Genomic DNA, 27,800 nt, shown 5'->3' on the forward strand with positions numbered 1-27,800 from the left:
CCTCTCCCTTATGGAAAGGTGAGAAACTTACCATTGCGTCATTGCTTGCGTTATATAGCTATTAAACCACTGGCCTGAATCTTTTAGGAAAACAGTCGATTGCAGAAGGAGATCTTTGAAGTTGTGGAAAAGTAGTCAGATTCAGAGAAGCTGGTGCTGAAACTGCAGAATGACCTTGAGTTTGTGCTGAAGGACAAGGCAAGTGCTTCTGCTTATTCTGAGTCTTTCAACTAGAATCATGGTCAGTAGTGTGGGCCATGTCTTGAAAATGATACTTGGGTGATAGAACTTTGTTTTTTTTCCTTACAAAAATCCTGTAATGGAGAGAAATCTATATAATATCTTTTTCTTTCCCCTTTTCATGACAAGTCACTGTGACCTAGTGCTACCCCGCGTAGTATGGCCTCTGTACTGATAAAGCCAGGACCCACTAATAGTACTTGGGATTAGCCAGAGAGGCCAAAGGAGCACTTAGAGCGTGGTGCCATCATATGTCATCTACCCTAAGGACGTTGCTGGGAAGGGAGAAGTTGCACCAGAGACAAGGCAGAAGTGCATCCCAGCCACCACAGGCTCCGGGTCCTAAGAAAACGCTGTTGGTGGCAAGACCTTTTAAACAAGTTTGAAAGTAGGTAGACTGGATGCTTTTTTCTAGAGCTACTGGAAAGTAGAAGTTAGATTCCCAGAAGGAAAGTGAGGAGGTGGCCCCAGGAACCTGGCCCAAGAGGACCTGCCTTACCATTCTCTGTATTGTTGCTTTCTTTCTGGGTCTGACATCAGCTGGAACCAGATGGCACTGCACTCTTCTCTCAAGAACAGTTCATGGCGATCCTGAAGGAGTATGAATTCAAGTGCAGGGTATGTGCCAGGGAAGTTTGGGGGGCTGGGCCGGGGGGGTTCCCTCACCATCCTCAGCTCTACTGCACTCACTCTTTTGACTGCTGTGAGCAGTCACATATTAATCTTGTATTGGGTCTTACATGCCAGCATTTTGGTTGTTGGTACCCAAACCTTCACCTTTGCTCATTCCCATCCTCTTCCCCAACCATTTCTACACTGGGGCAGGGTCAAAGCTTATGGGGAACTTAGGGTTTTCTCTAAAAGCATGACCCTCTGGCTGCATCAGCAGGTCTCTAGACCTCTTGTGCAAAAAAGTCCAAAGAACTCTACTTCTTGTCTCATTGTACCTGCTAAGAGGGTGGTGTTCAACCATTAGAATGGACAGAACTGTAGGTGACCAGTGTCTGTGTAGCTCAACCTAGCTGATGGCTATGAGAGTGGCTGAGGTTTGAGCAGGCCATGTTCAGGCCCTCCTTTTGGAGGTTGAAAGAGGAGACCACTGAGAGTATCTTCTTGAAGAGACCGGGCTTCTACGTTTAGCCTTGATTCTGCTGAAAAGCCTCTAATTTGATGACGTCTACTTGCTGCGTGTGGAAGGTCAACTTGATATCTAAAAGTGGCCTCATGTTATAGCCACAAGAATGTCCCAAGAAACCAGGCCCAGTACTCCAGACTTGACGGCTGCTATTCTTCTACTGTATATCTTTCTTTAAAAACAAAGTTGTTGTGTGGGTGTTTTTTAATCATTTTATTGGGGGCTCTTACAACTCTTGTTACAATCTATACATCAATTGTATCTGACATATCCGTACATATATTCTGTCTTTCTTTTATAGACATTTACTTTCCATGGAGCCCTTGGGATCAGCTCCTCTTTTTTTCTCTCCCTTCTCCTCCCCCAACCCCAACCCTCGTGGCCCCTTGATACATTGTAGATTGTTAATTATTTTCAAATCTTACTCCGACCGCCATCTCCCTTCCCTTCTAGTTTCTGTTGTTCTCCCCCCTGACTGGGGGTACGGGATTATATGCTATTCATTGCTATTGGTGTCTCCTCTCTCCCCACTTCGCCCCCTTCCCCCTACCCTTTTGTTGTCTCTATTCCCATTCCTGTTCCTGGTTCCATGTGTCGTGAGTTTTATCTCTTGCCTATGCCTATGCGCATGCTCCCGTCTAGTCTAGATTGGGAAGCGGCACTGAGGTCGTGATAGCGGGGAGTGAGAAGCTGTTGAACTCATTGGAATACAGTCCTTCATAGTACTGTGCAATTACCCTTTTGATTTTATTAGGGTTCATTGTAATGTCCCTTGTTTCATTCCTCATCCTTGCTATTGAAATTTGTTCCTTCCTTTCTTTGGTTAGGTTTTCCATGGTCTTTTGATTCTGTTAATCCTTTCAAAGAACCAGCTTTTAGCTGCATTTCTTTTTTCCATAATTTTCTTGTTTTCCCTTTCATGAATCTCAGCCCTTTTTATTTTTCTTTTGCAATTTGTAGGATTATTCTGCTGACTGCTCTAATTGGTGTAAGTTTTGTGTCAGCACATCAATCATACGTCTCTTTCTTTTTCATGTGCTTACATATTACTATCAGACTTTCTCTGATAGCGGCCTTTGCTGTCTCAAAGGTTTTGGTAACTGTAGTCTCATTGGTTTCTAGAAATTTTCTAATTTCATATCTTTCTGAGCCAGTAACCACTCCTTTTGCAAAAGAGAGTTATTTTTCTTACAATTTTTTCCCTTGTTTTCTTCATCATCCTTCTGTCGATTTTCAGCCTTATGTTATAGTGGTCGGAGAGAGAAGTCGGTATGGTCTCTTTATGTTTGAATTTACACAGATTCAACTTATGTCCCAGCATGTGGTCTATCTTTGAGTATGTGCCATGGGGGGCTTAAAAAGAATATGAGGGTGTTTTTGCATTTTGGTGGAGCGTTCTGAAAATATCTATCAGGTCAAGTCATTTAATCATAATGTTTAGATCTGTTGCCTCCTTGTTAAGCTTCTTTCCTTGTGATCTTTCTCAGAGAATGGTGTATTAAGGTCACCTACTATAATTGTTAGCCTGTGATTTCTTTTATCATCTTTTGGAGTGTTTGATAAATTTTGTGGACATCGCGTTGAACATGAATATATTTATTATGTTCACTGGTTCTTCATCTACTGTTCCCTTGAACATTATATAGTGCCCCTACCCCTTATGTCTTGTTATGGCTTGTACCTTGGGAACTATTTTTACAATCTGAGGTTAGGATTGCAACCTTTGCTTTTTTTTGAATGGCCGTTTTCTTGGTATATTTTTCTCCAGCCTTTGATTCTCAGCCTATTTTTGTCTGTAATCATAAGATGTGTATCCTATAGGTAGCAGCCCAAGGGGTTGTGTTTTCTAAGTCAGGCTGCTAACCTCTGCCTTTTATTGGCTGAGTTCTGTCCATTGTTATTCAGGGTTATTATATCCAGCTGTGGACTCTGTGATGTCATCTTGTACCTTTTGTGTTGAATGTTTTCCTACCTCCCTTTCTTATCAGTGTGTTGTGCATTTGTGTGTGGTTCATTCTGCCTTTCTTTGCCACTGTTATCTTGGGGGCTGTTTACTCTTTGTTTACATCTGGGTGGAGTTGTTTTATGTGGCAGTCTCTTGTTTTTGTTTGGTGAGTGATGTTTTTCTGCCCATACCGGTTAGATAAGGATCTTTTGTAGGGCTAGTTTCTTTTATCGTAGTCTTTGAGTTTTTCCTGTCTGGGAAGACTCTAACTTCTCCATCTATCTTGATAATTTGGCTGGATAGAGTATTCTTGGGTTTGTGTTATTTTCTTCAATTTCTCCTCTTCACAGTGTCCGCTGATTGGTCTCAACAGACTCTTGTTTGAGTTCCTTTATAGGTAACTGTTTCTATTTTCCCTTGCTGCTCTTATGAGGCTGTCCTTTTCCTCTAAGTTGGATAGAATAGCTGTTATATGCCTTGGTGATTTCTTCTTGGGAATTCAGTCCAGCTGGTGTTATTTTGGCCTCCTGAATAGTTGCCTAGTTTTCATTTATTAATCTGGAGAAGTTTTCCCCTAAGAATTTCTACACTATTTATTATGCCATTGACTCTTTTGTTGTGCCTTGTTCAGGTAGTTCAATTATTCAGATGTTGTTCTTCATAGCATCAAACATGGCTCTCAGCTTTTCTTCAGTTTCTTTGATTATCTTGGCTAACTGCCTTTCCCATTTGCTGAAGTCTGCCTGTTTATCCTCTAGGCCACTGGTGCAATTCTCTGCCTCATCAAGTCTTTTGGAGAAGTCTGTGAATTCACTACTGGATTTGGTTATCTTGTCCCTGAGGTCTTTTATTTCCCTTTGGTGCGTGGCCTTTATCTCCTCTATCATTTCATCCTTTTTTTATATTGCTTCCCTCATATTCTGTATAACTCCAAGCAGAAATCCTGAAGATTGCTTTCTGTTTGCAGATCAATGTCTGCTTCTACTATACATGTCATTATGTTCAGGACTTCTGGCATTGCCTTTTGTTTCTCCTGTTTTTTCATTGAGGTTTTTGTGGCTGGTTGCTGTTTGTGTTGTGTTGTTTTAGAAGAGCCTGGTGCCATTTTTCAGAAAGTCAACAAGCACTGGTCTCCTACTTTGGAAAACTCATTGGAGTGCGTCATTGAACTGCCTGCAGCTAAATGTACTAGGTCAGGCTACCACTTTTTCCTCCTGTGGTTTTACTCCTTACCTAGCCAACCCGTATCCTGTTATTTAGAGGTTACGTTGGATGGTCCTCTCATGGGACTCTGGTTGGGTGATTGTGGACTGGGGAGGATGACACTGCACTGGATGATCTTACAGGAAGCCATGGTGGTGTGGCCCACAGCGGCTTGGAACACCTCAGGGGAAGTGCGGGGGTGCTTCCTGCAGCGGGATTGCCACATAGTGTTGATGGGTGTGCCCACTTTAGTGTAGAGCACTGCAGATAACAGACGGAATTGTTCTAGTAGCAAGATCTCCCATATAGGTCACACAGATGCTCCCACAGCAGTATGGCACACTGGAGAGGGCTCACACAGAGCTGTCTTAAGTTGTGTAAAGCACGGCAGCAAGTAGGAGGAAGTTCCCTCAGCCATGTGGGACCACAGAGGACGGGGAGGGGCCCAGGGACCCTCCCAGCCACATGGTGCACCGTGGAGGGTGGTTGGGATTTCCATCATCTGCTTACAGGGCTTTGGAGGGTTGATGGGAGTTCTCCTAGATGTTTTAAGGGGAGATTCCCCCATTTGAGGTGTGGCAGAAGACAGGCAAGATTTCCCCAGCTGCTTGTAAGGCTACAGAGGGCAAGTGGGCAGGAGCTGCCCCAGCTGAGTGGAGGATGGATGCAGTTGCTCTAGGCAAAGAGCAGTGACCTGGAGCCCAGCAGTGACATGTGAAAGGAAAGACAAGAAAGAAAAAAGACCAGGTGGTGGGTACCGAGGCCAATTAGACTGTGGAAGAAGGGAGAGAGAAATAACAGCCCCAGTCACCTGACTGTGGGGCTGGAGGGGTTTAAACCCTGCTGAAAGGCAGCAGTAAGCTGTGGTTGTGTTGAAGTTAAGCCTTTGTGCTGGCCAAGAGAGCTCAGATCCAGCCGAGACTGTGGCAGGGGAAAGGCTAAGCCATAGCCAACCTCTACAGTAGTAGCCCAAACCCCACAGCTCTTCAAGACCTAGTGTCTGCTCATCTTTAAGATGCTCTGCCTGTGACCCAGAAGAGTGATATTTCCCTCTCAGTGACTCTCCTCCACTGATTTCTGCAGAGTCCCTCTGGAATGCTACTCCATCACCATCTTGCCACACAGACCTATTCATCTTTTTCTTATTGAAGTGTTTCAATTACGTATATCATTGCCAAAATCTTTTTCCTAATCTGTAGATAACATTTTTACTTTTTTGATGAAGTTTTTGTTTTACTTTTCTTAAGTCCCAGACTTCAATTTTGTCTTCTGTTACGTGTGTATCCTTCATTAATATTTGACATTTTGTGTATCCCCTGCAATAGGACTCTTAAGTTTGTCCATGTTTTCTCATTGATTTTCTGGTATTTATTTTTAGATATTTGATCCATATTATATGTTTTTGTGGGGGTGTGGGGCATTAGTCTTATTTAATTATTCTGCAAGTCGAAATCCAATTTTTCCTGCACCATTTGTTAAAGAGACTCATCTTTATGTGGTTATTGTAAATGGTATTGATTCCTTGTTTTCTTTTCCGGAGTTATCTTTGTTAGTATGCAAGAATCCTGTTGATTATTATATGTCAATTTTGTTTCCTGCCATGTTGCCAAATCTTTTTATATTTTCTAGCAATATTTTTGTTGAGCCTCTGGTGCCTTCTATGTATAGAATCAGATCATCTGCAAATAGTGACAGTTTTACTTCTTTGCCCATTTGGATTTTTGAAACTTCTTTTTGTGTCCTGATAGCTCTGGCTAACTTCCAGTACAATGTTGAATAAGAGTGTTAATAAGGAGCATTGTTGTGTATTTCCATCTGAAAGAGGAATGAGTGCTTTCAGTTTCTCCCTATTGAGTAAGATGCTGGCAGTTGGTTTTTCATATATGTCCCTGATTTCATTGAGAATTTCCCTTCGAATCCTATTTTTTAGTATTTGTATCTAGAATGGCTGTTAGATATTATCAAATACCTTTTCTGAATCAATTGAAATGCTCATGTGGTTGTTTTTCTTTTTTATATGGTAGATCACATTCATTATTTTTCTCATTTCAAACCATCTTTGCATCCCTGGAACCAATCTCACCTGCTGTGGTTCTTTTGCTTAGCTTTTTGATAGATTGTTGGATTCTGTTGGCCAGGATTTTGAGATTTTGCCCCTATATTCATAAGGGATATTGGTTTACAGTTTTGTTTTGTTTGAAATATTTATTTCTGTTGACAAATAAATGAAATTTTGTCTTAAAGCATGGTGCAGCATGGGTAACAATGTTCACTCACGGTACTCACATGTGGGTGTATCTGCATGTGGGCGGACCCACCTAGAGACAGATAGAGGAGCGGTGTCTTGGTTCCTAAGAACATTGGTAACACAGAAAAATATGAGAAAAAAGACAAAAAGGATGGTAATAGAAATAAATTAATAAAAATATCTATTAAAGGCAACAAAAGAGAGACAATGGGAAGAAAACATAAAATTTAAATTTACAAGACATATTTTTGTTTTAAATTCTATACCATTGGCTAAATTAACTACACTATCAATAAAATTGCCTTATGCCCAAGGGGATGATTGATAATGTTCTCTAACAGAAAATAACAATTATATCTCTGAGGTGAACCAGAGCCAGATGAACCATAAATATGTGAATGGATTTTGAGCTTGCACTTAATTCTAGCCTCAATCTAAGTACAATTAGTTCTTATGAAATGGCCTTATTTGATGCTCGTCCTCATGAAGAAATCACTCAAGACATGAATGCTATAGGAAAGTGTAATGAAGAAACTAGATGGTGCCCACCTATCAGAAAAAAATAGCCTCTGGGGTCTTAAAAGCTGGTCTTAAACAGCCATCTAAGTGAGGGATGAACTAAGTCCATGTGGAAGAAGCACACCAGCCTGTAACATCCTAGGATTTTAACTCATGAAATTCAAATCTGAAGGAGGGAATGATATCAGCTTCAATTATGAACACCTGGTTTTAAGGTTGTGGATAACATTTGCAAGCTCTGGGGAATCCTCTCTGACCAGAGCCATGGGATGTGAACAGCCCTGTTATCAGACAGATAACATTGTAAAATTGGTTATTACAGATGTATTTAAGTTAAAATTTATACATCTCCCTTTTGACTCATTTTAAATATATTCCAGTTCTTTTAACCTCTGCTTTCTTTTCTAGAGCTTTTTTAATCTGTTTTCTTTGTTATTGTTGTTAGGCTTTTAAAAATAAATTTTTCTGTATATGAAATCCAGGATAACTAAATCTATATAGACAATGGTTTTGGGGGCTATGGCAGGGGAGGTTGGGGGAAATAACATGAATACAATAAAGAAAAAATGTTCTAAAATTGATTGTGGTGATAATGATTATTACAATTTATCTTAATATAATTGAGCTATTGTATGACATGTGAGTCATATGCCAATAAAAGTGTTTTTGTAAATGAATTAAAACAATTTTTCCAAGCTGTTCTCAGCCTGCTAATTGTTTCTGTCTTGGAAATTTCAACGACAATATGTTCCAGTGTTTTCTTTTGGGATCTGTGGTGTTTTGGGTTCTCTCTGCTTCCTGGAGAATTATTTTCTCCTCCTCTGTTCTGTTAAGGAAGTATTATTCCGGAAATTCTTATATGGATAGAATCCCACTTCATTCTTATGTTTTCTTCAGATTCTTTTGTTCTTTTAGCTGATTGTATCACTCATAAATTGGAGTTAAGAGATATGCCTTCAAACTCACCAATTCAGCTTTCCATTTCTTCAATTCTCTTACTCTGTTCTTCTAAATTGTTGCCTAATTCTCTTATCTTAATATTTTCTGCATTTCTTTTTAGAGGTTTTTGTTGAAGATATCTAGCTTTTCTATTCTGACCATTGTTCTCGCAAACTCTTTGTTGAAAGTACATGACAACATTTTTCTGAATTCAATTTATGATAGTTTCAGAGCCTGTTCTTTTTAAGAAAATTCCTTGAGATCTGAGTGTTGTTCATTTGTTAATCCTTCTTCTGATGAATCAGGAGTGACTGCTGCCACTGCAGCATCGTGGCCGGGTATTACGGTTGGGAGGGCTGCTAGATTTTGTGGGAGTCGATGACTTTGTTGAGTAGTGCCAGAAATGAATAATAGAAGAGGGACGGGGGAGGGAAAAAAGGCTTTGGGCAGTAAAAGGCTGTACTAAGAAAAGTTGGGAGGGGGAGGAACACTGTACTTGAGTGTATTCTTCCCTAAGGCCAAGAGCTTCTTAACATAGTCCGTCAAAGCACAGGCAATCTTCAGGAAAACCATCATGGTGCCAAGTTTGTCCTTGGGATAGCCTAGGCTGGTCCTTTGGGACCTATGCTCCGGGAACTGTGCAGGCCAGCTTGCTTGGAGAGCTGGAAGCCACATGGGACCTGCGTGCTTATTACACGTGAAGCTTTGGACCCTGCTCACAATGATAGTCTTTGAGGAGTGGAGCTGGGTTGCTGTAGCCAGCAGTGCAGAATGGAGCTACAGATGGGTAGCAGGAGACCACTGGGCGCCTCTTCAGTGGACCTGCTCTTTCCTTCCCTTCTCTGCTTGCTCCCACAGTCTCTGATATATGGAAGCCTCCTTTTACTTCACTTTCAAGCCATTGTCTGAGATCACAGGCCACCTGTCTTTTCTTAGGGCCTAGTCTATCCTGGTTGTTACATAAGGATCTACCTGTGTGTATGTGTTCAGTTGGACATGTTCTAGTCCCCTTTCTTTAATGTTTTTAAAAGTTTCTATAGAACTGGTGTCAGCACTTCTGAATTTTTTATGAAATATCCCAGTGAAGCCATCTTGCCATTGATTTTCTTTTTATATATATTTTTGGCCTTTTTTGAAGGGGTGGAGCAGGGGGTTAATCACATTCTGAATTGCTTATTTCATAATTACTCTGCTTAAACCTATTTCTATTCATATTAGTTTAGGTATGTCGTATATTTTCAGGAATTTGTCCCATTCATCTGCACTTTCAAATCTGTTGCAGTTCTTTTTCATAGTGTTATGATTCTTTATTCAATGAATATGTTGTGTTGTCTCCAGATTCATTTCTTTTGATTATTTGCCCTCCACCCCCCCCCCCCCCCAGTATATCCAGTAGTTTGTTTCAGTGATCCTTTTCAAAGAACCAACTTCTGGTTTGATTGATTTTTTTCTGTTGTTTAACTGTATTCTATTGCATTTCTTTCTCACTGGTATTTATTATTCATTTCAGCTAGTATCTTTGGCCTCTTGCTCTTCCTTTCCTTTTTGTTCAAGTTTTCATTTAAACAATTGATTTTCATCCATCTTTTTAAATATGGGCATGTATTGCTATGAATTTCCCTCTGAGAATGGTTTGTGCTGTGTCCCAAAGGATTTGGTATGTTGTGCTTTCCTTTATATTTGATACCAAGTATATTTTTATTTCACTTTTAATTTTTTACATAGAGAAATTGTTTTCTAGTCGTACAATATTTAATTTTGGTATAATAATAATTATTCATTTTTATTCTTCCTGTGATTGATTTCTTACTTCATACCATTATGGTCAGAAAGTATGCTTTGTATGATTTTAATGTTTTAAAACTTGAGATTTGTGGCCTAATCTGTAGTTGGTTCTGGAAAAATTATCCTGTGAAAATGTCTGCTGATGATGGATGGAGTGTTCTAAGTTAAATTGGCTTATGATTTTCTTTATGTTCTTAATGTCCTTATTGATTCACTTTTTAAATGTTCTGTCGAGAACTGAAATTGAAGGTTTCAAATCTACAAATATTAATAGCGGCACTGTAATTTTTTTTCTTTGATATTAGTGTTTGTGTCATGTTTTTGGACAGGTTAGGTGAATATATGCTAATAATTGTTGTATCTTCTTGAAGTATTAGCCCTTTTATTATGTAATAGCCTTTATCAGTATGACCACACTCCTTTTTTTGGGTGCTGGTTGCACGGAACATTTTTTCCATCCTTTATTTTCAGTCAGTTTGTGTCCTAATGTGAATGTGTGTTTTGTGTAGGTAACAAAAGATGAATCATGTTTTTTATCCAGTCTATCACTCTGCCTTTTGTGTAAATATTTTGGCTATTTACATTTTCTTCATTCTTTTAGCTAATTGGGTTTTGAGTTTCTTTTATCTGGTTTCTCTTTTTATCAATTTTCCTGTTAATTTTTGTATTTAGCATCTTTTGTTATGAGCTTTAATTCCTCTTTACATATTCTCTTAGTGGTTACTACAAATATTATACTATACAACATGCAATTACAGTAACATTTAGCATGCAATCAACAATGAATGTGAAATATTAAGTATTCCTGGTTTACTGTTCCCTCTCCTTTTTCTGTTGGTGAACCTCCAGTGACAGTAATGTACACCCTACATCCAGTAGTCGTAATATGTACTTATTTTCTGAGATCTCTGTCTGACTCCTTCCTCCCCCTTTGTGTACATTTGAGTGTTTGATTAATGTTCTTTCCTTTCCATTTAGAAAACTTCCTTAAGTACATGTAGGGCTGGTCTGGTATTGCCAAATTCCCAAGGCTTCTGGTTATTTGGGACTCTTCTTCCCTGTTTCAAAGAAATGCCTTGACTTAGTGCTTTTCTGTTGTTTCCTTTTTAATTAAAGTAGGGCGATGCCATCTATCGGTTGGCGTGTGTCACATATTGGTATAAGGAGCCCTGGTGGTGCAGATTGGTGTGATACTGCTAACCACAAGTCAGCAATTCACATCCATCTTTCTCTGTAGGGGAAAGATCAAGCTATTGCTCCCATAAACATGTATGCTCTCAGAACTCTAGGGTAAAAAAAGAAACCAAGAAACCATGGGGAGCAGTTTTACTCTTCCCATAGGGACACGAACAGTCAGAATCAACTTGAAGGCAGTGGGTTTTTACCTGTTGTTATGGAATTAAAGAATTTCCGATTTATTACCAAAGGTTTATAATTCATTACTGTGCTTAGATTTCTGGTGTTCAAATTGTGCCAGACAGGTCAACCTATCTGCTAAGTTTTTGCACTGCACCATCATTGTTTTGGTTGTTTTATTACGTGGTTCCTGAGATACTCCAGATTTACCTTGTACATTGCTGCCATTTACCCCAGAATCTGCCATTTCTCCAATGACTGCCGGTTCATTTGACAAGAGAATGATTCTTGAGGTCGATTAGGTTACCAGATGGGCTCATTGCTACAGGGATATCCTTGCTTGTTGGCTGAACTCAGTGTCTTACACTCATTCTACAGAAGGAGAAATAGCATGACCTTTCCCCCTGCGTAGCGCCCATTCTTTTCCAAATTTTAGCGTAAAGTTTCACTGTAATTTACAATGCATATTGCAAAGCACAACAACCATGCTTCTTCCCTTTGTCGCTGAATTTTCCTCCAATTTAGCTATCATTTTAACTTTCTCTTTCTCTCAGCTGGTAATCTTTGTTTTCTCGATGAGGCTGCCCTTGGCAAATATAAGATTTTAGTCAGATCGCTTTCAGTGGCAGTTTTTACTGCTATTGTGGACACTACAATGGATTTATCAAATGTTCTTTCTCTTTAAGCATCATTTCAGCTTTTTCTTTTTTTTCCCAACTGTCCATCTTGATTTTCCTGGTGAGGCTGCCTTTGATAAAAGGAAATATAAGATGGTAACCCGCTATCTTTGGTTTGATACTTTTTTCTGCTGTGTATTTTGCTGGACACCATAATGGCTTTCTGTGGCCTCTGTAAGAAACCCAGAGTCCTTTGTTCTTAATGCTGTGATAGACCTTAGTGGACTTGCTACTTCACAAGACTTTCCCCAGATTCCTTATCACCTTCAACATCCACAGCCACCCACTTAAGCAAGTGATAACTTAAAAACAGTAGTCTGACTTCCATCCTTCCAGAGAGCCACCAAGTAGACGTGCTAAGGCCCTGCTGCTCCAGCTCAGGCTCCACACATCTCTACCAGTTGTAATGGACTATGCTCCTAGGTTTTGTGTTACTAAATCTCAAGACAGAGAGACTTCGACTCGTTGTATATCAGGCATCAGCTTTCTCACACTGCTGAGTGGTAGGGATGTGTCTAAAGGAGTCCTAGTGGTACTTAGTGGCTATGTTTGGGTGCTGTTAAAATCTAGGTCAGTCGTTCAAACCCATCAGCCAGTCTGTGGGAGCGAGATGAAGCCGTCTGTTCCTGTAAAGATTTTCCACCTCAAAAACCGAAAGAAGTAGTTCTCTGCCCTATATGGTCGTTGTGAGTCAGAATCAACTTGTTATCAGCAGTGGACATTTTCAGAATACCTATTTGGAATATAAGAAGAACCACACAAGAAGCAGGCCACCAGATAAATATGACTGTGGATGCTGCTTCCAAGATCCGTGCTGCCCAGTGGAAAGGGAAATGAGCTGCAAGTGCACACAGTTGACGCATCCCACTGCCGACTGCGAGGCTGGCAGTTTGAGTCCACCCACATTGAAAGGGATATTGAAAGAAAGACCTGGTGATCTACTTCTGAAAAATCACCATTGAAAACCCTGTGAAGCACAGTTCTACCCTGACACCCATGGGATTGGTAGTATTACTCAACCGGGTGCCTAGCAAGACACCATTCTTTGTGGGATTTTTCCTATTTTAATTACCATCCATTGCTTTTTATTTTTTTAATCATTTTACTGAGGGCTCGTACAACATTTATCACAATCCATACGTACATCCATTGTGTCAAGCACATTTGTACATTTCTTGCCATCATCATTCTCAAAATATTTCTTTCTGCTTGAGCCCTTGGTATCAGCTCCTCCTTTTTCCCCTCCCTCCTAACCCTTCTCCCTCATGAATCCTTGATAAATTTATAAATTATTATTATTTTGCCATGTCTTACACTGTCCAGCATCTTCCTTCACCCACATTTCTGTTGTCTGTCCCCCAGGGGGTGGTTATATGTAGATCCTTGTGATCAGTTCCTGCTTTCTACCCCTCCGTCCCTCCACCCTCCCTGTTTCGCCGCTCTCACCACTTGTCCTGAGAGGGTCATCTGTCCTGGATTGCCTCTGTTTCCAGTTCCTGTGTGTACCAGTATACATCCTTTGGTCTAGCTGGATTTGTAAGGTAGAATTGGGATGATGATAGTGGGGAGGAGGAAGCATTGAAACTAGAGTAAAGTTGTATGTTTCATCATTGCTACACAGCACCTTGACTTGCTCATCTCCTCCCTGCGACCCTTCTGTGAGGGGATCTCCACTTGCCTACAGATGGGCTTTGGATCCCCACTCTGCACTGCCCCTCATTCACAGTGATAATAATATTTTTGTTCTTTGATGCCTGATACCTGAACCCATCAACATCTCATGATCACACAGGGTAGTGTGCTTCTTCCATGTGGGATTTATTGCTTCTCAGCTAAATGGCCTCTTTATTTTTAAGCCATTAAGACCCTAGGTGCTATATCTTTTGATAGCCAGGCACTACCAGCTTTCTTCACCACATTTGCTTACGCACCTGTGTTGTCTTCAGCGATCGTGTTGGGAAGGTGAGCCTTATGGAATGCCAGTTTAATAGAACAAGTGTTCTTGCATTGAGGGAGTACTTGAGTAGAGGCCCAATGTCCATCTGCTACGTTAATACTATAAATATATGCACATAGATCGATTATTTCCCCATTGTCATATATAAATATGTTTGCATATGTACATGCCTGTATTTAGACCTCTATAAATGTCCTTTGCCTTCTAGTTCTTTCCTCTATTTCCTTTTACTTTTATCTTGTCCCACTATCATGCTCAGCCTTCATTTGGGTTTCAGTAATTCCTCTCAGTTACATTACCCTTGAACAAGCCCTACCAGGCCTTTTACACCCTCCTCATCACTGATTTTGGATCACTTGTTATTCCATTGTCCCTGGGATTTATTAACACCACTTCCTTTCCCCCACCTCTCCCTCTACTATGTCCCCTGGAACCTTCGGTCCTGTTGTTTTCTCCTCCAGATTGTTTATCCAGACTCTTTTATCTAGACAGACCTGCAGAGATAATACTATGCACAAACCAAGACAGAGCAAAACAAAGCAACAAAAAAGAAAATAGTTCAAGGTCTATTGACATTTAGGAGTGTTTTCTGGTGGAGTCTGATGGAGTGCCACACCATGGCCCCAAAGTCTATTTTTGGTATTCCCTCGAGACGTCCTTGCTCTGCTCCCCTTGCTGTTCTGTTGCACGCCTTTAGTGTTTTGCCTCGGTGTGGTGGGGTCTGATCAGGCATAATTCCCTCACTGTGTATCCAGTGTTGTCCCCTATAGGGCTATGGGCCAGTGAGGGATGTCATGTCTCATAGTGGGGTTGACCATATGGCCCTCTCTAGCTATTGGCTGCTCTGAGCAGGGATATCATCTTCAAGTCTTGGTGGGCCAGGATGTGCTCCACTCTCTCTTCCTCCCCCCTCATTTGCTCCTGTGTGCTCTGATCAGACATGTCCCTCTCCCTGAGCTGTAGCTTCAGTGCTGCCCCTAAGGTAAATTCTTCAGGGGGCAGGGGTGGTTGTCCACATAGTTGGGATTGGGGCCTGTCTCTCAGACCCCTCTACTGGTTCCCTGCTTCATGCCAGTATGTTGCATTCACATCTTAGAGCACCGCTTTGTAGTCTGGTCCCTCTTTCCCTGAGAAGATATGAATAATACACTCCCCTTGGGGGAGTTAGTGCCCTGTTCCCCAACTACTCATTTGTTTTTGTTTTTTCTCTCTTTCCCCTTCCTTTTTAGTTGTCTACCATATGTATTCCTGGATTTGGTCTGGTCCCTGCCATACTCCCTGAACCTGAACCCAGGAATGTTTATATACAATAGTTTTTTCCCTAAGCCCGTTTTGCACTTTTTTTTTTTAAGCTTTCCTCATCAGACTCATATAGTACTTCTCATTTTCTGCTTGGCTTACTTCGCTTAGTATAATTTCCTCCAATTCTTTCCAATGTGCTTCATGCATTCATCATTACTTTTTTTCTTATTTTTTAAATCATTTTATTGGGGGCTCATAGAATTCTTATCACAATATGTTCTTGATCCATTGTGTCAAGAACATATGTACATTTGTTGCCATCATCATCCTCAAAACATTTGCCTTCTATTTGAGCCCTTAATATCTGCTGCTTATTTTCCCCCTCCCTCCCCACTGTCCCCTACCTCATGAACCCTTCATCATTAATAAATTATGATTATTTTGTCATATACTACACTGTCCGATGTCTCCCACCGCCTTCTTCTCAACTGTCCCTCCCCCAGGGAGGAGACTATATGTAGATTCTTGTAATCAGTTCCCCCTATCCACCCCACATTCTCTCCATCCTCCAGGCATCGCCACTCTCACCACTGGTCCTGAATGAGTCATCTGTCCTGGATTCCCTGTGTTTCCAGTTGCTATCTGTACCAATGTACATCCTCTGGTCTAGCCAGATTTGTAAGGTAGAATTGGGATCATGATAGTGGAGGAGAGGAAGTATTTAAGAACTAGAGGAAAGTTATATGTTTCATCGCTGCTACCCTGCACTCTGACTGGTTCATCTCTTCCCCACAACCCTTCACTAAGGGGTGTCCGATTGGCTACCAATGGGCTTTGAGTCTCCACTCTGCACTCACCCACATTTTCAATGATATGATCTTTTGTTCCTTGATGCTTGAAACCTGATCCCTTCGACAGCTCGTGGTCACACAGGCTGGTGTGTTTCTTCCATGTGGGCTTTATTGCTTTTGAGCTAGATGGCCACTTGTTTATCTTAGAACCTTTAAGAACACAGACGCTATATCTTTTGATAGCTGGGCACCATCACTTTTCTTCACTACATTTGCTTACACACACGTTTGTCTTCATTGATCGTATCAGGGAGGTGGGCACCCATTGATATGATTTTTAGTTCTTTCATGTCTGATAACCAGTCCCTTCTGCACCTTGTGGTCAGACAGGCTGTGTGCTTCTTCCATGTTGGCTTTGATGCTTCTCAGCTAGATGGCCGCTTGTTTATCTTCAACGCTTTAAGATCCCAGACGCTTTGATAGCCACGTACCATCAGCCTTCTTCACCACATTTGCTTATGCACACATTTTTCTTCAGCAATCATGTCGGGAATGTATGCATCCTGGAATGCCAATTTAATAGAACAAAGTGTTCTTGCATTGAGTAAGTGGAGGCCTAATTGTTTTATTAGGAGTTCACACAACTCTTATCACAATTCATACATACATCAGTTGTGTAGAGCACATTTGTACATTCATTGCCCTCATCATTCTCAAAACATTTCCTCTCCACTTAAGCCCTTGGCATCAGGTCCTCATTTTGTCCCCTCCATCCCCGCTTCCCCCTCCCTCATGAACCCTGGATAATTTATAAATTATTATTTTGTCATATCTTGCCTTGTCCGACATCTCCCTTCACCCACTTTTCTGTTGTCCACCCCCTAGTAACAAGGTCAAATGCAGATCATTGAAATCGATTCCTCCCTTCCAACCTACTCTCCCTCTACGCTTCTAGTAGTGCCACTCTCACCACTGGACCTGAAGAGATCATCCACCCTGGATTCCCTATGTTTCTGGTTCCTATCTGCACCAGTGTACATCCTCTGGTCTAGCCAGACTTGCAAGGTAGAAATCAGATCATGATAGTGCAGGAGGATGAAGCATTTAGGAACTAGAGGAAAGTTGTATTTTTCATTGTTGCTACATCACACCTTGACTGGCTCGCCTCCTCCCCTACACCCCTCTGCAAGGGGATTCCGGTGACTGACAAATGGGTTTTGGATCTCCAATCTGCACCCCGCCCCCCCACCTCATTCACTATGGTAAGATTTTTTGTTCTGATGATGCCTGATACCTGATCCCTTCAACACCTTGTGATCGCACAGGATGGTGTGGTTCTTCCATGTGGGCTTTGTTGCTTCTGAGCTAAGTGGCTGCTTGTTTGCCTTTAAGACACCAGACGCTATACCTTTTGATATCCGGGCACCATCAGCTTTCTTTGCCACATTTGCTTATGCACCCATTTGTCTTCAGCGATCATATCATGGAGGCAAGCACAAAATGTTATGATTTTTTGTTCTTTGATGCCTGATAACTGATCCCTTTGGCACCTTGTGATCACACAAGCTGGTGTGCGTCTTCCATGTGGGCTTTGTTGCTTCAGAGCTAGATGACCACTTGTTTATCTTCAATCCTTTAAGACCCCAGACGTTATATCTTTTGATAGCCAGGCACCATCAGCTTTATTCACCACATTTGCTTATGCACCCGCTTTGTCTTCAGCAGTTGCGTTGAAAAGGTCAGCATCACAGAATGTCAATTTAATAGAAGAAAGTATTCTTGCATTAAGGGAGTACTTGAGTGGAGGCCCAATGTCCTTCTGCTACCTTAATAGTAAACGTATAAATATATGCACATAGATCTATTTACCCATCCTCATATATAAATATATTTGCATATATACATGTCTTTATCTAAACCTCTATAAATGCCCTTTGTCTCCTAGCTCTTTCCTCTATTTCCCTTGACTTTCCTTCTGTCCCACTATCATGCTCAGTCCCGACCAGGGTTTCAGCAAATCCTCTTTGTTACATTACCCTTGATCATGCCCTACCAGGCCTCCCAGCCCCTCCTCACCACTGATTTAGATCACTTGTTCCCTTGTCCCTGGGTTTGTTAACACCACTACCTTTTCCCCCACCTCTCCTATGTCCCTCCTGAACTGTCGGTCCTGTTGTTTTATCCTCCAGATTGTTCATCCAGCCTATCTTATTTAGAAAGACCAGCGGAGATAATAACATGCACAAAAACAAGACATAAAAATACCAAGGAACAATATACAACCAACCAACAACAATAAATCAATGACAAAAAAAAGCACAAGAAAGAAAAGTTTGTAGTTAGTTCAAGGATTGTGTGTTGGCCTTTAGGAGTGTTTTCCAGTTCAATCAATTGGGGTACCACACCCTAGCCCCAAAGTCCACCTTCATCATTCCCTGAGGACCTCGCCATTCCATTCCCTTGCTATTCTGTTGCACCCCCTTAGTGTTTTGCCTCGGTGTGGCAGGATCAGATCAGGCGTAGTTCCCACACTGTGTCTCCAGTGTTGTCCCCGGTAGAGCTATGGGTCAGTGAGGGACGTCATGTCTCATAGTGGGGCTGGCCATGTGGTCCTCTCTGTGGACTGGCTGCTCTAATCGGGATAATCGTCCTCAAGACCTGGTGGGCCAGGATGTGCTCCACTTTCTCCTCCTCCCCCTTCATCATCACCCATGTGCTCCCATCAGATATGTCCCTCTCCTGGAGCTGCAGATTCAATGCCGTCTTTTGAAATAAGTTCTTCTGGTGGGAGGGCCAGGCGTCCTCTTAGTATTTGTCATCACTGCTTTTTAGTGATGTGTAGTACTCCATTGTATGTATATACCACTGTTTTTTAATCCAATCATTTGTTGGTGGAAATTTGGGTTGTTTCCAACTCCTTGCATTCGGATTTGTACCCTTGTGGAACTGCTGTTCAGGTCCTTTGCCCACCTCCTCGGTGGGCAATTAGTTTTTTTCTCTTTGGAAACTAGCAGAGTATTGTAGATTTTAGTAATAAGGCCTTTGTCTGATGTGTCAGGCTAAAGATGTTTTCCCAGTCCGTGGGCTCTCTTATTACTCTCTTGGTGAATTATTTTGATGTACACAGATGTTTTATCTTCAGTGTATCCCACATGTCAATTTGTGACTCATGTGCATTTGTGTCCTTCCCTGTTTCTGCTATCCCATGTATTCCCAGTGCCAAAATTCTCAGATTGGTCCCAGTTCCCTTATTGATGGACCTAATAGTTTGCAGTTTTACCTCAAGATCTGTGATTTACCTTGAGTTTATTCTTGTGCATGGAGTCAGATAAGGGTCATGCTTCATTTTTCTGCAGGTAGATATCCATTTTTTCCAACACCGCTTGTTAAAGAGGGTACCTGCTTTTGATATTTTGGGGGCTTTATCAAAAGTGAGTTGTCTGTATGCTGATGATTTTATTTCTGGGTTTTCAGTTCTTTTCCAGTAGTCTAAGTATCTGTCATTATACCAATACCTCCCAGTTTTGACCATGATGGCATTATAATATATGCTAAAGTCAGGTAAAGCAAGCCCTCCCACTGTGTCCTTCTTAGGGAGTCTCTGCTAATTCTGGGCTTCTTCCCTCTCCATATGAATTTGGTAATCAGTTTTTCCATTTCTTTCAAGAAAGATGAGGGTAATTCTCTCAGGATTGCATTAAAGTTATATAGTGCCTAGGAGAGAACTGACATCTTTACTATATTGAGTCTTCTGATCGACAAAAATGGGATATTCTCCCATTTGTTGAATCACTCTTGGTTTCTTGTAATAGTGTTCCATAGTTTTCCTCATATAAATCTTTTGTTCTTTTAGTCTGCTATTTCCCTAGATATTTTAATTTGTGCTTGGCTATTGTGATGGGTACCACCTTTTTGACCTCCTCTTCTGTTATTTTAGCTGATATGTATAGCAGTCCAGTGGACTTCTGTTTGTTGATCTTGTATCCTGCCACTCTGCCCCTTTTGGATCTTTTGGGATTTTCCATTTATAAAATCATGTCATCTACATATAACGATAGTTTTACCTCTTCCTTCCCCAGACGAATACCTTTGATGTCTCTCCTTTGCCTTATGCTGCGAGCTAAAACCTCCAGTACGATGTTAAATAAGAGTGGGGACAAGGGGCATCCTTGTCTGGACCCTTTTTCTGTGGAATTGTGTTCCTCTTTTCTGCATTGACTACCATGTTGGCTGTTGGTTCTTCATATATAGCTTGTATTGTCTTGAGGAATTGTCCTTCCATTCCTATCTCCTGACGTGTCTTAAAAAGGAATTGGTGTTGGATGTTGTCGAATGCTTTTTCCACATCTATCAATATTATCATGTGGTTCTTAGAGTTTTTCATGTCAATGTGGCACATGATACTAATGGTCTTTCGTATGTTGAACTATCCCTGGTATGAATCTTGCTTGGTCATGGTGAATTACCATATATACTCGTGTATAAGCTGAATTTTTCAGCACAAAAAATGTGCTGAAAAACTGGGGTTTAACTTATACGAGGTGTAATATCTCACAGGTGATTGTCGTTCCTCCGCTGTTCATTCAAAGCCCCACTGATACTGCAGGGCTTTGAATGTTTGTTACTCACATCTAACCAATCAGAGCCATCCTATGACGTGGAAGGCTCCAATTTGCAGAAGCACCCATAGTGATTCACTTACGCTGGCAGCTGAACTGGTCAGGATGTGTCCGTGGCTGCGCTCCGTCTCTCCCCTCTGGTCTCTGTGTTAGTTCACATCCTGCATTTCCCACCCTAGGCTTATACTCAAGTCATCAGTTTTTCTAGTTTCCCAGGTAATAACTAGGTACCTAGGCTTATACTCAGGTCGGCTTATATTCAAGTATATATGGTATTCGTTTTATATACATTTGTATTCTATTGGCAAGTATTTTGTTAACAATTTTTGCATCTGTGTTCATTAAGAATATTGGTCTGTAGTTCTCAATTCTTGTAGGATTCCTGCCCTGTTTGGGTATCATATTTATACTTGCTTCAAGAGGTTGCCGTCTTTTCTATGTTCTGGAAGATTTTGTGTAGGATTGGTGTCATTTCTTCCCTAAATGCTTGGTAGAATTGTCCTGTGAAGCCATCTGGCCCAGGGAATTTGGGGTTGGTAATCCCTTGATATCCTTGTCTATTTCTTCTATTGCTATGGGTCTATTGACATTCTTGATGTTCCTCTGGGAAATTCGAGGGAGGGATTGTTTTTCAAAATTTGACCATGTCTTCCAAGTTGTTGAATTCATTGGAATACAGTCCTTCGTAATACTCTTTAATTATCATTTTGAATTCATTAGAGTCTGTTGTAATGTCCCCTCTTTCATCCCTCATTCTTGCTATTGAAATTTGTTCCCGTCTTTCTTTGGTTAGGTTTACCCACGATATGTTGATTCTGTTTATCTTTTCAAAGAACCAACTTTTAGCAGCATTAATTTTTTCTATAGTTTTCTTATTTTCCCTCTCCTAAATCTCAGCCCTGATTTTTATTATTTCTTTTCTTTTGCTATTAGCACGATTGTGCTGTTGACTCAGCCCTAGTTGCTGTAAATTTTGTGCCAGCATATCAATCATATGGCTTTCTTCCTTTCTCAGGTGTGCATGTATTGCTATGAAACTTCCTCTGATAACTGCCTTTGCTGTGTCCCATAAGTTTTGGTACGTCTTATTCTCATTCTCATTGGTTTCTAGAAATTTCCTAATTTCATCTATGATCTGAGCCAGTACACACTCCTTTTTCAGTAGAGAGTTATTCATCCTCCAATTGTTTGCCTTGTTTTATTCATCTTCCTTTTGCTAATTTCCAGCCTTATGGCACAGTGGTCAGTGAGAGAAGTCTATATGATATCAATGTGCTTAAATTTATGCAGATTTGACTTATGCCCCAGCATGTGGTCTATCTTCGAATATGTGCTATGTGGGCTTGAAAAGAATGTGAAATATTTTGTATTTTCATGAAAAGCTCTGTAAATATATATCAGGTCAAATTGACTAATTGTAGTGTTTAGATCTCTGGCCTCCTTGAGTTTCTTTCCCTGTGATATTTCTTTCTCAGAGAGTGGTGTATTGAAGTCACCTACTATAATTGTTGAGGCTGTGACTTCCTTTTTCATATTTTGAAGCATTTGTTTGACGTATTCAGCAGGTCTGTCATTTGGGGAATATGTTTACAATGCTTAGTGGTTCTTTGCCTACTGTTCCCTCGAGCATTATATAGCGTTCCTCATCTCTTTTTATGGTTTGCACTTTGAGGTCAGTTTTATCCAAGATTATGATTGCAACCCTTGGTTTTTTTTTAATTGCTGTTTCTTTGGTATGTTTTTCTCCAGCATTTGATTCTCAGCCTAGTTTTGTTTGTAGTCTTGACATGTGTCTCCTGTTGGCAGCAGATTGATTAGTTGTATTTCTAAACTAGTCTAAACTAGTCTGCTAGCCTCAGTCTTTTAATGCCTGAGTTTAGTTCATAGATATTCAGGGGTATTATTTCCATCCGTGGACTCTGTGATGTCATCTTACACCTTTTGTGTTGGGTGTTTTCCCACCTCCCTTTCTTTTTAATGTAGTGTGTGTGTGTGTGTGTGTGTGTGTGTGTGTTTCATTCTTGACTTCTTTTCACCCTTAATCCAATGCTATCTTGGGGGCTGTTTTCTCTTTGTTTCCCTCTGGGTGAGGTTGTTCTCTGTGGCAGTCTCTTACTTATGCTTGGTGAGTGCTGTTCTTCTGCCTATACTGGATCGACAAGGATCCAGGCTGGGTTTCTTCTAATGTATTCTTTGAGTTTTTCCTTCTCTAACAAGACAATTACTTCTTCATCTATCTTGATCAGTAATTTGGCTGTGTAGAGTATTCTTGGGTTTGCATTATTTTCCTTCAATTTTTGCAATGTTGCTCAACAACTCTCTCCTCTTCTTCATAGTGTTCTCTGATACCCTGTTTCCCCGAAAATAAGACAGTGTCTTATATTAATTTTTGCTCCCAAAGATGCACTAGGTCTTATTTTCAGGGGATATCTTATTTTCCATGGAGAAGAATGTGGTACACGTTTATTGTTTTATTAAAAGAGACCTCGTACTACCTGTCTGCTCTGACTGCGCTGCAGCCAATAGTGAGCTGCGTGGTGGTGCCCACCACTATGATCCAGAGTCCAGAGTTACGGTAGCTTCGGGGGTGCTGATTTTTGGGGAGGTCTTATTTTTGGGAGATGCCTTATATTTCAGCCCGAGGCAAAACTGTAAGTAGGTCTTATTTTGGGGGGATGTCTGACTTTTGGGGAAACATGATAGGTCTGAGCATATTCTTATTTGGGAAACTATGTGATTGCTTGTTTTTCCCTAGCTCTTCTCATGATTTTCTCCTTTTCCTCAAAGTTGGATAGTAAGTATGATGTGCCTTGATTTCTTCTTGGGTTTCAATCTGACTGGTGTTCTTTCAGCTTCCTGAATGGTTGCCAGGTTTGCATTCATTAAGCTCGGGAAGTTTTCCTCCAAGAATTTCCTCTCTGTTGCAGTTGACTTCTTTGTGGTGTCTTCCTCTGGTAATCCAATAATTCTAATGTTGTTCCACTTCATAGCATCAGACCTAGCTTTTAGGTTCTCTTCAGCTTCACTAATGATCTTATTAGATTTTTGTTCGCATTTAAAGTCTCCTTGGCTGTCCTCTAGGTCACTGGTGCAATTATCTGCCTCCTCCAGTCGATTCTCGAGGTCTGCGTGTCTGCTACTAGTTTTTGTTATCTCTTCCCTGATCTCTTGTATTTCCCTTTGGTGTATGGACTTAATCTCCTCTTTCATTTCATCTTTTTTCTGTATTGCTTTTCTCATATCCTGTATTACTGCAAGAAGTATTCTGAAAAATTCTTTATGTGGCAGATAAATATCTGCTTCTTCTATGCATGTCGTTCGGTTCAGGGCATCTCTGCCATTGAAGTTTGTTTCTCATGTTTTTTTGTTGAGGTCATTGGGCCTGATTGCTGTTTGTTTTAGAGGAGCCAGGTGCCATTTTTCAGGGAGTCAAAGAGCACTGGCTCTCTCTGGGAGACTCGTAGGAAAGCTTCTTCGAACTGCTACAGCTAATTTCACTATGGAATTAGCCAACCACTTTATCCTCCTGTGACTTCACTCTTTCCCTAGTCAACAAGTTGGATGGGCCTCTCCGGAGATGCTGGTTGGGTTGTTGTGGATCCACGAGGATGGTGCTTTACTGGGTGATCTCACAAGAATCCATGATGGTGTGGCCCATGACGGCTTGGGTTGCCACAGGTGGCATGCAAAGGTGCCCGCTGCAACAAGAGTGTCACAGAAATCTGGTTGGTTGCCTGCTTTGGTATAGAGCACCGTGAATGGTGGGCGGAATTTCCCTGATCAGGTAGATCACTGCATAGGTTAGGCAGAGGTTCCCACTGCTCCGTGGAAAGCTGGTGAGTGTTTGATAAGCTTTCTTAGTCTGTGAGGCACTACAGCAGGCGGGAGGAAGCTCCCTCAGTAACGTGGGACCACAGAGGATGGATAGGAGCTCCCCAAGGCACACAGGCAGGATTTCCCCCAAAGAAGGGGTGCCGAATTTCTCCAGCCATGTCTTAAGCACTACAGAGGACCGGCAGGTGGGCTTTTCCAGGGAAGAAGTTGGGCAGGATATCCCCTGTTGGAGTGTGGGTGGGCTTTCCCAGCTTCCGGTTATGCTGCAGAGGGAGGAGCTCGCCCAGCAGGGTTGAGTGCAGGCATTAATGCCCTAGGCTAAGGGTAGTGGTCAGGATGTTGGCAGTGCTGTGTGAGAGAAAGGGGAAGAGAAAAAGAGAAGGAAAAAAACAGCCCACTGAGACAGGGGGATAGGGGGGAATAGAGAGAAGAGAGGGAAACTGAAGCATCAATATAAATGAACCTGATCCTTGACCATGGGGCTGGAGGGGTTTAATCCCTGCCCTGAGATGGTGTCAAACTGTCGCTGTGTTGAGATAAAGCCCCTGTGTTGGCTACAAATGATCCTGGCTCCAGCCAAGACAGTGGCCGGGCCAAGGTAAGGTGACCAGATTTTAACATTGGTATAGCGGGACACCATTGATAAAACTCATATCCTGGTGAAATTGCCACATGGCAGCCGAAAACCGTACATACCCTCACTTGTTGTCCATTCTTTCCAAAAATTGGGACTTTTTAAAAACACCATAGACACGAGAAAAAATGTTTAAAAAGCGGTACGTCTGGCCACCTTAGGCTAAGGTCAAACCCTAGCTGGCCTCCATTGTGGTAAGCCAAAAGACCCAGCTCCTTAAAACCTATTGGATCTCTGCCTACTTATCTTTCTGATGCTCCTTCTGCGACCTGGCGGTGTGGAATTTCCCTCTTAGTGACTCTCCTGCACAGATTTCTGTGGAGTTCCTCTGCTATGTGTTACTCAGTCGCCATCTTCCTGGAAGTCTCTACCATCCATTTCTTAACAGATTTTTGTGAGAACTTTTTTTTCTCTCCCACTTAAAATTAATATATTTTTCCCCTCAAGAGACTGTAATTTACCTTTGTAAATTACAGAAAAATGGCTTCAAAAATTCATGGAAAATTCCTTTACCTTTTAATCCTATTTCCATGAGTTATTTGTGGCTCACTCATACATGTTATTCCAGTTACTATGGCTCCATAAGAAATTATCGCCAACACTTAATGGCTTAAAATAGCAATTAAATATGCTCATAGATTTTATATTTTGTGGGAAAGAACTCAGACATAGCATAACAAACATGTTTCTTCTCTGCCCTATGATGCCAGGGCCTCAGCTACACACCTTACTGGCTAGACCAGAAATGTCTGAAAGCTCGCTTACCATGTGGCTGCCTGATGGGCCAGTTTGGGCTTCTTCACAGTTCAATGTCTAGTGTCCCTCCAGAGTACGTTTCCTAAAGGAGAAACCAGGTAGAATCATACTCCTATAGTCCCTGGGAGCACTGCTGCCGTATTCATTAGGTCTGAAGAGTCCCAAGTCCCCCATCCCTAGGTGCACAAAAGGGAAAGTGACCACACACCTCACATTCCTTCACGAAGGGATCTAGGGTCCCTGAGTAAACCGCATGGAGTGCATAGCTGACCTCTGGCTACATCAAGGAGAAGAATCCTACGTAGCTCCATCAATCAAGGCTGATTGCCACGAAATAGAGATCAGGCATGCCTCCACCCTCCATCATTCTTTACCCTTTTCTGATAGTAACTGTTTCTTCCACAGCATTCTACTTTTGTGCTGTGTTCTATAATCCATTGCACTGGTCGCACAGAGCTCACAGGCAATACTCACAATTAAGGGAGCTTTTTAGAGAACTTAATGGGTTACTACAAGCCAAGATCAGAAAACACTAAGGATACAGTCATTGGTCCACAGTATCATCTCGCCTCAATCAAGTCTTTCTCTAGTCCTTAGTCTCTGTGTTGCTCTTCAATTCTGTCTCGTGTCTCCTTGCCTCAGCCTCTGACTTTGCCTTGTTCTTTCAGTCTGTCCAGTAATTTCTGTTTCACAGCCTCTGGTTCCTCTTGTCTTTAGACAGAGATCTCATTTGTTCTCCACTGGTAGTTCTTTATCCCTTAAGTTCATGGGATTCCTCTCTGTTCCTGTTCTAAGATAACACATCCCTATGGCCAGGGAAGTGGCAACGAAAATGAACCAGTCCACTCTGTTTTGTGTTAGACATGCCCTATTTGCAAAGTCCCACCTAATCATCAATGGGAATCACAAAGACCTAGACAGAAGAGCCATGCCAAGAGACTTCACACCACGATAGTCCCACAGACAGGCACTTCTTGCCTTCTTACCCTTAAATCTACAAGTGAGAGCTGTGTCTTGGGAGATTCGCCTCTAAACCCTGGCAACCAAGTGTGCTTTTTACAGTGCATTTCCTCAACTCCTGTGCAGACAGACCACTGCAGCCAGGTGCAGATTCAGGGCAGCCTCCCAGCATTGCCTGTCTGTCCTGCAGCCCCCACTCTATGTGCCTCATTGGGCCTCAGCCATCCATGTGGCCCTTCTGCTCTGCTGGGTGGCATTTTGTTTTAAGATGATGGCAACGCCTTGACAGTCAAAGCTGCAGAACCCTCTGGAGAAAGGACACCAGTGAGTTGCTTTTCTTGCCCACACCCCATCACTGTGGTGGACTTGCACACATTCCTGTTGAGTCAGGTGTTGGTGATCTGCATTTCTCCTCCACATTCACTTCACTTTAAAAAAAAATTTAGCCCCTGCTATGATTCTAGTGATAGAAGGCGATGTAGGATTTAAGAAAGCTGAATTATCCCTGTCATGTTTAACTCACTGCATAGTTGGAAACTTATAGTTTGAATGTTACATGTTTGCTGTCAGGAATTGAATTTCCTTTCCACTGGGCATCCTGCAGACCCTGCGGTGCTGCATTGTTCCTTGGGCCTTGCTGTGTAGCATGGGGATTGCAGGGCCATCTCTACTCTGCTTATAGGACCTGCAGGACCGCAATGATGAGTTGCAGGCTGCGCTGGAAGGCCTACAAGACATGGATGCACAAGACACAGAGTAGCCCATCTAGTTTCCAGCCAGATGGATGCCTGCCCCCAGCAGATTGCTCCGAAGGTAGAGGATCTTCTTGGGGAAAGGGTGGAGTCCTTGTTCCAGCAAACTGGGCTATCTCTCAGACCTACCCGTAGTTTGTGTCATGGGCCACTTCCAAGCATCATAGGGTATATTGAGGCACAAGCACCTGCCCCAGACACACTGGCA

The 27,800-nt window shown here is 41.8% G+C and overlaps 1 long non-coding RNA gene across 1 annotated transcript; it reads left to right on the plus strand.

The window, feature by feature from the left end:
• The first annotated feature begins 135 nt into the window (after positions 1-135).
• LOC142436081 (uncharacterized) lies at positions 136-27,572 on the plus strand. Its single transcript, XR_012781762.1, has 3 exons — positions 136-198; positions 781-858; positions 27,523-27,572. It is a non-coding gene; the product is annotated as an uncharacterized LOC142436081 (long non-coding RNA).
• Positions 27,573-27,800: the final 228 nt, after the last annotated feature.

Source organism: Tenrec ecaudatus, unplaced genomic scaffold (assembly GCF_050624435.1).
Source record: "Tenrec ecaudatus isolate mTenEca1 unplaced genomic scaffold, mTenEca1.hap1 Scaffold_1484, whole genome shotgun sequence".
In the NCBI taxonomy this organism is placed as follows: Eukaryota; Metazoa; Chordata; class Mammalia; order Afrosoricida; family Tenrecidae; genus Tenrec; species Tenrec ecaudatus.